The sequence below is a fragment of the Lissotriton vulgaris genome, unplaced genomic scaffold (genome assembly GCF_964263255.1).
Source record: "Lissotriton vulgaris unplaced genomic scaffold, aLisVul1.2 SCAFFOLD_545, whole genome shotgun sequence".
NCBI lineage: Eukaryota > Metazoa > Chordata > Amphibia > Caudata > Salamandridae > Lissotriton > Lissotriton vulgaris.
In genome coordinates this window covers 1,126,928-1,138,701 of record NW_028245946.1, presented here as the reverse complement: position 1 = coordinate 1,138,701, position 11,774 = coordinate 1,126,928, and positions in this window count along the sequence as shown.

The window sequence follows — 11,774 nt, the reverse complement described above, 5'->3', positions numbered from 1 at the left end:
TCCAGCATTGCTGTTTTTTTGTAACTACTTCCCCGACAAGGAAGTGCGTAATTTGTGTGCCTGCTGCCTTTGTTGGATATGGTTGCCAAATCTTATTCTAATTTTAATTCCAATTACAGGCCCTCGATAGAGCCCAGTATTGTTGTTTTTGGTAACTACTTCCCCGACAAGGCAGTGGGTAATTTGCGCGTCTGCTGCCTTCGTTAGATCTGGTTGCAAACTCTAATTCCAATTACAGGCTCTCGATAGAGCCCAGTATTGGTGTTTATAGTAACTACTTCCCCTACAAGGCAATGGGTAATTTGCACTACTGCTGCCTTCATTGCTTGTGGTTGCCAATTCTTATTCTAATTTTAATTCCAATTACGGACCTCGATAGAGCCCAGTATTTTTGTTTTTGGTAACTACGTCACCGACAAGGCAGTGGGTAATTTGCACGTCTGATGCCTTCATTGGATGTGGTTGCCAATTATTATTTTAATTCTAATTCCAATTAAAGGCCTTCAATAGAGTCCAGTATTGTTGCTTTTAGTAACTACTTCCTCGACAAGGCAGTGGGTAATTTGTGCGTATGCTACCTTCGTTGGATGTGGTTGCCAATTCTAATTACAGGCCCTCAGTCGAGCCCAGTATTGTTCTTTTTGGTAACTAATTCCCCGACAAGGAAGTCTGTTACCTTCATTAGATGTGGTGGCCAATTCTTACTCTTATTCTAATTCTAATTCCAAGCCCTCCATAGAGTCCAGTATTGTTGTTTTTGGTAACTACTTCCCCAAGAAGGCAGTGGGTAATTTGCCCTTCTGCTGCCTTCGTTAGATGTGGTTGCCAATTCTTATTCTAATTCCAATTACAGGCCCACAATAGAGTCCAGTGTTGTTGTTTTTTGGTCACTAAGTCCCCGACAAGGCAGTGGGTAATTTGCGCTTCTGCTGCCTTCGTTGTATATGGTTGCCAAATCTTTCTCTAATTCCAAACCCTCGATTGAGTCCAGTATTGTTGTTTTTGGTACCTACTTCCCCAACAAGGCAATTTGCGCATCTGCTGACTTCGTTGGATCTGGTTACCAATTCTTATTCGTATTCTAATTCCAATTACAGGACCTCAATAGAGCCCAGAATTGCTGTTTTTGGTAACTAAATCCACGACAGTTGCTGCCTTCCTTGTATGTGGTAGCTGTTTGTCAGGCACCGATTGTGGCCTCCGACTCACACTCTGTGTAATGGCCTGGAAAATCAAACATCCAAAAGGCCTTATTTGGATGTGGTTGCCATTTCTTATTCTAATTCTAATTCCAATTACAGGCCCTCGATAGAGCCCACTATTGTTGTTTTTGGTAACTACTTCCCTGACAAGGCAGTGGGTAATTTGTGCATCTGCTGCCTTCGTTGGATGTGGTTGCCAATTCTATTTCCAATTACAGGCCCTCAATATAGTCCAGCATTGTTGTTTTTGGTAATTACGTCCCCGACAAGGCAGTGGGTAGTTTGTGCTTCTGCTGCCTTCTTTGGATGTAGTTGCCAATTCTATTTCCAATTACAGGCCCTCAATAGAGTCCAGTATTATTGTTTTTGGTAACTATGTCCCAGACAAGGCAGTGGGTAATTTGCCCGTCTGCTTCCTTCGTTGGATGTGGTTGCCAATTCTTATTCTAATTCCAAACACTCAATAGTGTCCAGTATTGTTGTTTTTGGTACCTTCTTCCCCAACAAGGCAGTGGGTAATTTGGGCATCTGCTGCCTTTGTTGGATGTGGTTGCCAATTCTAATTCTAATTACAGTCCCTCGATAAAGTCCAGTATTGTTCTTTTTGCTAACTACGTCCCCGACAAGGCAGTGGGAAATTTGCGCCTCTGCTGCCTTTGTTAGCTGTGGTTGCCAATTCTTATTCTTATTCCAATTACAGGCCCTAGATAGAGTACAGTATTTTTGTTATTGGTAACTACGTCCCCGACAAGGCAGTGGGAAATTCGCACGTCTGCTGCCTTTGCTGGATATGGTTGCCAATGCTTATTCTTATTCTAATTCCAATTACAGGCCCTCTATAGAGCCCAGTATTGTGGTTTTTGGTAACTACATCCTCGACAGTTGCTGCCTTCCTTGGATGTGGTAGCCATTTGTCAGGCACCCACTGTGGACTCCGACTCACACTTTGTGTAATGGCCTGGAAAACCAAACATCCAAAAGGCCTTAGTTGGATGTGGTTGGCCATTCTAATTCTCATTCCAATTACAGGCCCTCAATATAGTCCAGTATTGTTATTTTTGGTAACTACGTCACAGACAACGTCGTGGGTAATTTTCGCATCTGCTGCCTTCGTTGAATGTGGTTGCCAATTCTTATTTTAATTCTAATTCCAATTACAGGCCCTCGATAGAGTCCAGTATTGTTGTTTTTGGTAACTACTTCCCCGACAAGGCAGTAAGCATGGGCGGAAAATCCGTTACGCTCGCGGATTTTGCGGATTTTCGGGAAATCCGCAATCCGCGAGATTTGCGAATTTCCCGCAAAATCCGCAAATCCGCGAGCAGCGGATTTTGCTCGCGCTGCTCGCACTGTTCGCGTGAGTTTGCGCCCCGCGAATAAGTGCAAAATTGCAGAAATACGATCTTAGCAAAACTGAAAGTAACTACTTACCAGGTTCAAAAGTTCAGGCACATCATTAGTAGCCATTTCCTGTAGTGCTTCCTGAGGGGCCCCTCCAGAGTTCAGTTGCCAGTTGAAACTATTATGTGACCCTGCTCTGAACCTCAGAATAGTTACACATATGCCACAAAGGTCCTGAATTACAGCTAAGGGAGACAAGCAGGAGCCAGGCTGGAAGTTAAAATCCATTAATCAGCCCCTAATTCATTATTGTCAGTTGGGGCAGGGGAGGTGTTGTAACTAATTTTGCAACAATGAAAGCACTTAGCAAGTGCAAAAGATCACTAATCAGGGCGCACTAAGGAAGCAGGTGCCAGCTAAAAAAATATTCTGGGACACATTAATCAGCCCCAAATTAATTCAGGTCACTTGAGGCAGGGAAGGTGTGCTTTGCTTTGCCGAAAATAATGTACACTGGACAACCAGAGGGTGTGGTGATGAAACAGAGGGTGGCATGGGTGGGCCAGAGGGTGGCATGAGTAGTCAGAGAGTGGCAGTGGTGACAGAGAGTGGCAGTGATGAAGAAGAGTGTCCCAAACAGGCTGGACACGTAGAAACAACAAGTTCGCGAAACTTGCGACCCGACAGGTAAGTTCGCAATTTGCGAAATTGTAAAAACCCTCGCGAACTGGCAGAAACACGGGCGAACACAAAAAAAAAAAATCCGCAAATTCGCGGGAATTCGCGGATTTTGCGGATTGCGAATCCGCAAATCCGCAAAATTCGCGGATTGCCAATCCGCAAAATCCGCTCATGCTTACAAGGCAGTGGGTAATTTGCGCGTCTGCTGCCTTTGTTGGATGTGGTTGCCAATTCTAATTCAAATGACAGTTCTCGATATAGTCCAGTACTTTTTGTTTTTGGTAACTACTTCACCGACATGGCTGTGGGTAATTTGCGCCTCTGCTGCCTTCACTAGATGTGGTTGCAAACTCTAATTCCAATTACAGGCTCTCGATAGAGCCCAGTATTGTTGTTTTTGGTAAATACTTCCCCTACAAGGCAGTGGGTAATTTGCACTACTGCTACCTTCATTGGATGTGGTTGCCAATTCTTATTCTAATTTTAATTCCAATTACCGGACCTCGATAGAGCCCAGTATCTTTGTTTTTGGTAACTACGTCACCGACAAGGCAGTGGGTAATTTACACGTCTGATGCCTTCATTGGATGTGGTTTCCAATTATTATTTTAATTCTAATTACAATTAAAGGCCTTCAATAGAGTCCAGTATTGTTGTTTTTAGTAACTACTTCCCCGACAAGGAAGTGCGTAATTTGTGTGTCTGCGGCCTTTGTTGGATATGGTTGCCAATTCTTATTCTAATTTTAATTCCAATTACAGGCCCTCAATAGAGCCCAGTATTGTTGTTTTTGGTAACTACTTCCCCGACAAGGCAGTGGGTAATTTGCGCGTCTGCTGCCTTTGTTAGATGTGCTTGCAAACTCTAATTCCAATTACAGGCTCTCGATAGAGCCCAGTATTGTTGTTTTTGGTAACTGCTTCCCCTACAAGCCAGTGGGTAATTTGCACTACTGCTGCCTTCGTTGCTTGTGGTTGCCAATTCTTATTCTAATTTTAATTTCAATTACCGGACCTCGATAGAGCCCAGTATTTTTGTTTTTGGTAACTACGTCACCGACAAGGCAGTGGGTAATTTGCACATCAGATGCCTTCATTGTATGTGGTTGCCAATTATTATTTTAATTCTAATTCCAATTAAAGGCCTTCAATAGAGTCCAGTAGTGTTGTTTTTAGTAACTACTTCTACGACAAGGCAGTGCGTAATTTGTGCATCTGCTGCCTTTGTTGGATATTGTTGCCAATTCTTATTCTAATTCCAAGCCCTCAATAGAGTGCAGGATTATGGTTTTTGGAAACTATTTCCTCGACAAGGCAGTGGGTTATTTGTGCGTATGCTACCTTCGTTGGATGTGGTTGCCAATTGTTATTCTAATTCTAATTACAGGCCCTCAACCGAGCCCAGTATTGTTCATTTTGGTAACTAATTCACCGACAAGGAAGTCTGTTGCCTTCATTAGATGTGGTGGCCAATTCTTATTCTTATTCTAATTCTAATTCCAAGCCCTCGATAGAGTCCAGTATTGTTGTTTTTGATAACTACATCCCCAAGAAGGCAGTGGGTAATTTGCCCGTCTGCTGCCTTCGTTAGATGTGGTTTCCAATTATCATTCTAATTCCAATTACAGGCCCTCAATAGTTTCCAGTGTTTTTGTTTTTTGGTAACTACGTCCCCGACTAGGCAGTGGGTAATTTGCGCTTCTGCTGCCTTCGTTGTATGTGGTTGCCAAATCTTTTTCTAATTCCAAACCCTCGATAGAGTCCAGTATTGTTGTTTTTGGTACCTACTTCCCCGACAAGGCAGGGGATAATTTGCGCGTCTGCTGACTTCGTTGGATCTGGTTGCCAATTCTTATTCTTATTCTAATTCCAATTACAGGCCCTCAATAGAGCCCAGAATTGCTGTTTTTGGTAACTAAATCCCCGACAGTTGCTGCATTCCTTGTATGTGGTAGCTGTTTGTCAGTCAACAACTTTGGACTCCGACTCACACTCTGTGTAATGGCCTGGAAAACCAAACATCCAAAAGGCCTTATTTGGATGTGGTTGCCATTTCTTATTCTAATTCTAATTCTAATTCTAATTCTAATTCCAATTACAGGCCCTCGATAGAGCCCAGTATTGTTGTTTTTGGTTACTACTTCCCCGACAAGGCAGTGGGTAATTTGTTCGTCTGCTGCCTTCGTTGGATGTGGTTGCCAATTGTAATTCCAATCACACGGCCTCAATATAGTCCAGCATTGTTGTTTTTGGTAATTATGTCCCCGACAAGGCAGTGGGTAGTTTGTGCTTCTGCTGCCTTCGTTGGATGTAGTTGCCAAATCTATTTCCAATTATCGGCCCTCAATATTTTCCAGTATTTTTGTTTTTGGTAACTATGTCACCGACAAGGCAGTTGTTAATTTGCCCGTCTGCTGCCTTAGTTGGATGTGGTTGCCAATTTTTATTCTAATTCCAATTACTGGCCCTTGATAGAGCCCAGTGTTTTCGTTTTTGGTAACTACTTCCCCGACAAGGCAGTTGGTAATTTGCGCGTCTGCTGCCTTTGTTGGATGTGGTGGCCAATTCTAATTCCAATTACAGGCTTTTGATAGAGCCCAGTATTGTTCTTTTTGGTAACTAATTCCCTGACAAGGCAGTGGGTAATTTGCACGTCTGTTGCCTTCATTAGATGAGGTGGCCAATTCTTATTCTTATTCTCATTCTAATTTCAAGCCCTCGATAGAGTGCAGTATTGTTGTTTTTGGTAACTATGTCCCAGACAAGGCAGTGGGTAATTTGGGCATCTGCTGCCTTTGTTGGATATGGTTGCCAATTCTAATTCTAATTACAGTCCCTCGATAGAGTCCAGTATTTTTGTTTTTGCTAACTACGTCCCCGACAAGCAAGTGGGTAATTTGCGCCTCTGCTGCCTTTGTGGCTGTGGTTGCCAATTTTTATTCTAATTCCAATTACAGGCCCTAGATAGAGTACAGTATTTTTGTTATTGGTAACTACGTCCCCAACAAGGCAGTGGGTATTTCGCGCATCTGCTGCCTTTGCTGGATGTGGTTGCCAATTCTTATTCTTATTCTAATTCCAATTACAAGCCCTCTATAGAGCCCAGTATTGTTGTTTTTGGTAACTAAATCCTTGACAGTTGCTGCCTTCCTTGGATGTGGTAGCCGTTTGTCAGGCACCCGACTCACACTTTGTGCAATGGCCTGGAAAACCAAACATCCAAAAGGCTAAAGTTGGATGTGGTTGCCAATTCTAATTCTCATTCCAATTACAGGCCCTCAATATAGTCCAGTATTGTTATTTTTGGTAACTACTTCCCCGACTAGGCAGTGGGTAATTTTCCCGTCTGCTGCCTTTGTTGGATGTGGTTGCCAATTCTAATTCAAATTACCGGCCCTCGATATAGTCAAGTATTGTTGTTTTTGGTTACTACTTCCCCGACAAGGCAGTGGGTAATTTGCGCTTCTGCTGCCTTCGTTGAATGTGGTTGCCAATTCTTATTTTAATTCTAATTCCAATTACCGGACCTTGATAGAGCCCAGTATTTGTGTTTTTGGTAACTACTTCCCCTACAAGGCAGTGGGTAATTTCACTTCTGCTGCCTTCGTTGGATTTTGTTGCCAAGTATTATTCTAATTTTAATTCCAATTACCGGACCTCGATAGAGCCCAGTATTTTTGTTTTTGGTAACTACGTCACCGACAAGGCAGTGTGTAATTTGCACGTCCGATGCCTTCATTGGATGTGGTTGCCAATTATTATTCTAATTCTAATTACAAATAAAGGCCTTCAATAGAGTCCAGTATTGTTGTTTTTAGTAACTACTTCCCCGGCAAGGCAGTGCGTAATTTGTGCGTCTGCTGCCTTGTTGGATATGGTTGCCAATTCTTATTCTTATTCTAATTCCAAGCCCTCAATAGAGTGCAGGATTATTGTTTTTGGAAACTACTTCCTCGACAAGGCAGTGGGTAATTTGTACGTATCATAACTGTGTGTTTCCAAATGACATTTGGTCACAAGCCCAACAGGGGCACTCCTTATAAGTGATCACAATAAAGGCTTCGTGTTTTTACTGATTGAATTTTATTTTTTCAAAAGAAAGAGTTCATTTTTTCACTTGATTTTCATTTCATTCCAATTTATTTCAAAGGACATCCTGAAATTATATTCCAACCTCCAATGCATTTCGAGCGGGTAAACCGCTCTTCATCAGGGAGTGCATTCTAAAAAATAGATACAATGCAACCAATGAATTCAGTTTCAACAACAAAAAAATCACTTTTAAAGGTGCATGAATGCAAACAACACATGTGTTGTTCTAAATGGTGTATACGTTTTTGCATTCATGCACCTTTAAAAGTGATTTTTTTGTTGTTGAAACTGAATTCAATTGTTATTCTAATTCTAATTACAGGCCCTCAATAGAGTCCAGTATTATTGTTTTTGGTAACTAATTCCCCGACAAGGCAGTGGCTAATTTGCACATCTATTGCCTTCATTAGATGTGGTGGCCAATTCTTATTCTTATTCTACTTCTAATTCCAAGCCCTCAATAGAGTCCAGTATTGTTGTTTTTGGTAACTATGTCCCCAAGACGGCAGTGGGTAATTTGCCCATCTGCAGCCTCCGTTAGATGTGGTTGCCAATTCTTATTCTAATTCCAATTACAGGCCCTCAATAGATCCCATTATTGTTGTTTTTGGAAACTACTTCCCCGACAAGGCAGTGCGTAATTTGCACGTCTGCTGCCTTATTTGGATGTGGTTGCCAATTCTAATTCCAATTAAAGGCTCTCAATAGAGCACAGTATTGTTGTTTTTGGTAACTACTTCCCCTACAAGGCAGTGGGTAATATGCACTTCTGCTGACTTCTTTGGATTTGGTTGACGATTCTTATTCTAATTTTAATTCCAATTACCGGACCTCGAGAGAGCCCAGTATTTCTGTTTTTGGTAACTACGTCACCGACAAGGCAGTGGGTAATTTGCACGTCTAATGCCGTCATTGGATGTGGTTGACACTTATTATTCTAATTCTAATTCCAATTAAAGGCCTTCAAAAGAGTCCAATGTTGTTGGTTTTGGTACCTACTTCCCCGACAAGACAGTGGGTAATTTGCGCATCTGCTCCCTTTGTTGGATGTGGCTGCCAATTCTAATTCTAATTACAGGCCCTCAATAGAGTACAGTATTGTTGTTTTTGCTAACTACGTCCCCGACAAGGCAGTGGGTAATTTGCGTCTCTGCTGCCTTCGTTGGATGTAGTTTTCAATTCTTATTCTTATTCTAATTCTAATTCCAAGCCCTCAATAGAGTCCAGTATTGTTGTTTTTGGTAACTACGTCCCTGACAAGACAGTGGGGAATTTGTGTGTCTGCTGCCTTCGTTGGATATGGTTGCCACTTCTTATTCTTATTCTAATTCTAATTCCAAGCCCTCGATAGAGTGTAGTATTGTTGTTTTTGGTAACTACGTCCCCGACAAGGCAGTGGGTAATTTGCACGTCTGCTGACTTTGTTGGATCTGGTTGCCAATTCTTTTTCTTATTCTAATTCCAAATACAGGCCCTCGATGGAGCCCATTATTGTTGTTTTTAGTAACTAAATCCCTTACAGTTGCTGCCTTCCTTGGATGTGGTAGCTGTTTGCCAGGCACCCACTGTGGACTTCGACTCCCACTCTGTGTAATGGCCTGGAAAATCAAACATCCAAAAGGCCTTAGTTGGATGTGGTTGCCAATTCTTGTTCTAATTCTGATTCTAATTCCAATTACGTTCCCTCGATAGAGCCCAGTATTGTTGATTTTGGTAACTACGTCCCCGACAGTTGCTGCCTTCCGTAGATGTGGTAGCCGTTTGTCAGGCTCCCACTGTGGATGCCAACTCACACTCTGTGTAATGGCCTTGAAAACCAAACATTCAAAAGGCCAAAGTTGGATTCCAATTCTAATTCTAATTCTAATCACAGGTCCTCAATATAGTCCAGTATTTTTTTTTGGGTAACTTCGTCACCGACAAGGCAGTTGGTAATTAGCCCGTCTGCTGCCTTAGTTGGATGTGGTTGCCAATTCTTATTCTAATTCCAATTACAGGCCCTCGATAGAGCCCAGGATTATTGTTTTGGTAACTACTTTCCCGACAAGGCAGTGGGTAATGTGCACGTCTGCTGCCTTCGTTGGATGGGGTTGCAAATTCGTATTCTAATTTTAATTCCAATTACAGGACCTGGATAGAGCCCAGCATTGTTGTTTTTGGTAACTACTTCCCCGACAAGGCAGTGGGTAATTTGCGCGTCTGCTGCCTTCATTGAATGTGGTTGCTAATTCCTATTTTAATTCTAATTCCAAGCCCTCAATAGAGTCCAGTATTGTTGTTTTTGGTAACTACGTCCCCGACAAGGCAGTGGGTAATTTGCTTGTCTGCTGCCTTCGTTGGATGTGGTTGCCACTTCTTATTCTAATTCTAATTCCAAGCCCTTGATAGAGTCCAGTATTGTTGTTTTTAGTAACTACGTCCTGGACAAGGCAGTGGGTAATTTGCACGTCTGCTGCCTTCTTTGGATCTGGTTGCCAATTCTTCTTCTTATTTTAATTCCAATTACAGGCCCTCAATAGAGCCAAGTATTCTTGTTTTTGGTAAATAAATCCCTGACAGTTTCTGCCTTCCTTGGATGTGGAAGCTGTTTGTTAGGCACCCACTGTGGACTCCGACTCACACTCTGTGTAATGGCCTGGAAATCCAAACATTCAAAAGGCCTTAGTTGGGTGTGGTTGCCAATTCTTATTCTAATTCTAAATATAATTCAAATTACAGGTCCTCGATACACCCCAGTATTTTTGTTTTTGGTAACTACTACCCTGACAAGGCAGTTGGTAATTTGCGCTTCTGCTACCTTCGTTGGATGTGGTTGCCAATTCTTATTCTTATTCTTATTCTAATTCTAATTCCGAGCCCTCGAGAGTCAAGTATTGTTCTTTTTGGTAACTACGTCCCCGACAAGGCAGTGGGTAATTTGCACGTCTGCTGCCTTAGTTGGATGTGGTTGCCAATTTTAATTCCAATTACAGGCCCTCGGTAGAGCCCAGTATTTTTGTGTTTTGATACCATGGTAGGCACAGAAAGTAACATTGAAAGTTGATAGTGGAGACAACTGAACCTTTCACCGTCTTCAGGGAGACGTGTGAACGTCCTGAGGTTATCTACACTATATATTTTGTATTTATTTTAATGAAACTATTACACTTTTCCATTGTAACACACACACACCCACACACCTACATTTAAAAGTTCTAATTTTGTTTAAAAAGGAAGCACAGTTATGGGGCATTTTCTTGGCAATGGTCAAGGCGTCTTCCACCTTCTTCAAACGTTAGAGGATATTTTATTTGTTGTTCCAAGTTGTCAACTTGCTCAAATCTTCTTTCATATTTCCATTTTGAAACATACACACACCTACATTTAAAAAGATCTAACTTTATTTAAAAAGGCAGCATATTTTACAATACCTTTTTACCTTATTTAGCATTTGTGTAGAATGAAAAGCTTAACAAAATGTTAATAATATTGAAAAAGAGCCAGTGTAAAAAGCCACTTTATTTCTTAAGCAACATGAAATGTCAACTTGCTGATTCCAATTACAGGGCCTGAAAAGAGCCTGCTGTAGCATCCTTCACTCTCTGATTGGTGTTCCTCAGGGTTCTTCTCTTTCTCCTCTCTTGTTTAATCTCTACATCTGTCCTTTGATTTTTGCTCTTCAGCAGCTGGAGGTCACCGTTTTTAACTATGCGGATGACCTCCAGCTTATCTTTAATCTCTCTTCCTCTCCTCATTCTATCTCTAATTTTTAGTCAGTTATGGTTTTCATCAGGGACTGGAAGAACCACAACCACCTAAAGTTGAACCCGGATAAGACCGAGCTGGTTCTTACGGGTGGTTGCTCCAGTCCCTGGAATTCTTTATTTTGGCCTTCTTCTTTCGGGCCCCCTCCTTCTCCTTCTGCCTCAGTCAAGACATTAGGTGTCAAACTCAATAATCAACTCACTCTTCACTCACAAGTTAGCCATGTTGTTTCCTCTTGCTTTCTCACTCTCCACACTATTCGCACTGTTTCTCGCTTTTTCTCTCCTCTGGCACTCAAGCTGATTATATCCGCTCTTGTTGTCTCCCGGCTGGACTACGCAAATGCCCTGTGCAATGGTATTCCAGCGTATAGCCTATGGAAACTCCAGTTGGTTCAAAACCAGGCAGCCCGACTTATTCATGGCCTTTCTCGCTCGCATCATTGCACTCCTCTTCTGAAGGCACTTCATTGGTTGCCTGTTAAAGAGAGGGCCTTGTTTAAGTTGGGTTGTATGGTTTTTCATACACGGCGGGGCTCTGCTCCCCCCTTTATTTCTTCCATGATCAGGGAGTATATCCCCACTCGAGAGCTTCGCTCTTCTTCCCAGTCCTTGTTGGTGGTCCCCCGCTTTAAGCGCAAGAAGTGGGGTGGGTCGAACTTTTCTACTCTGGCACCCACCTTTTGGAACTCTCTACCGGACCACCTAAGACTGGC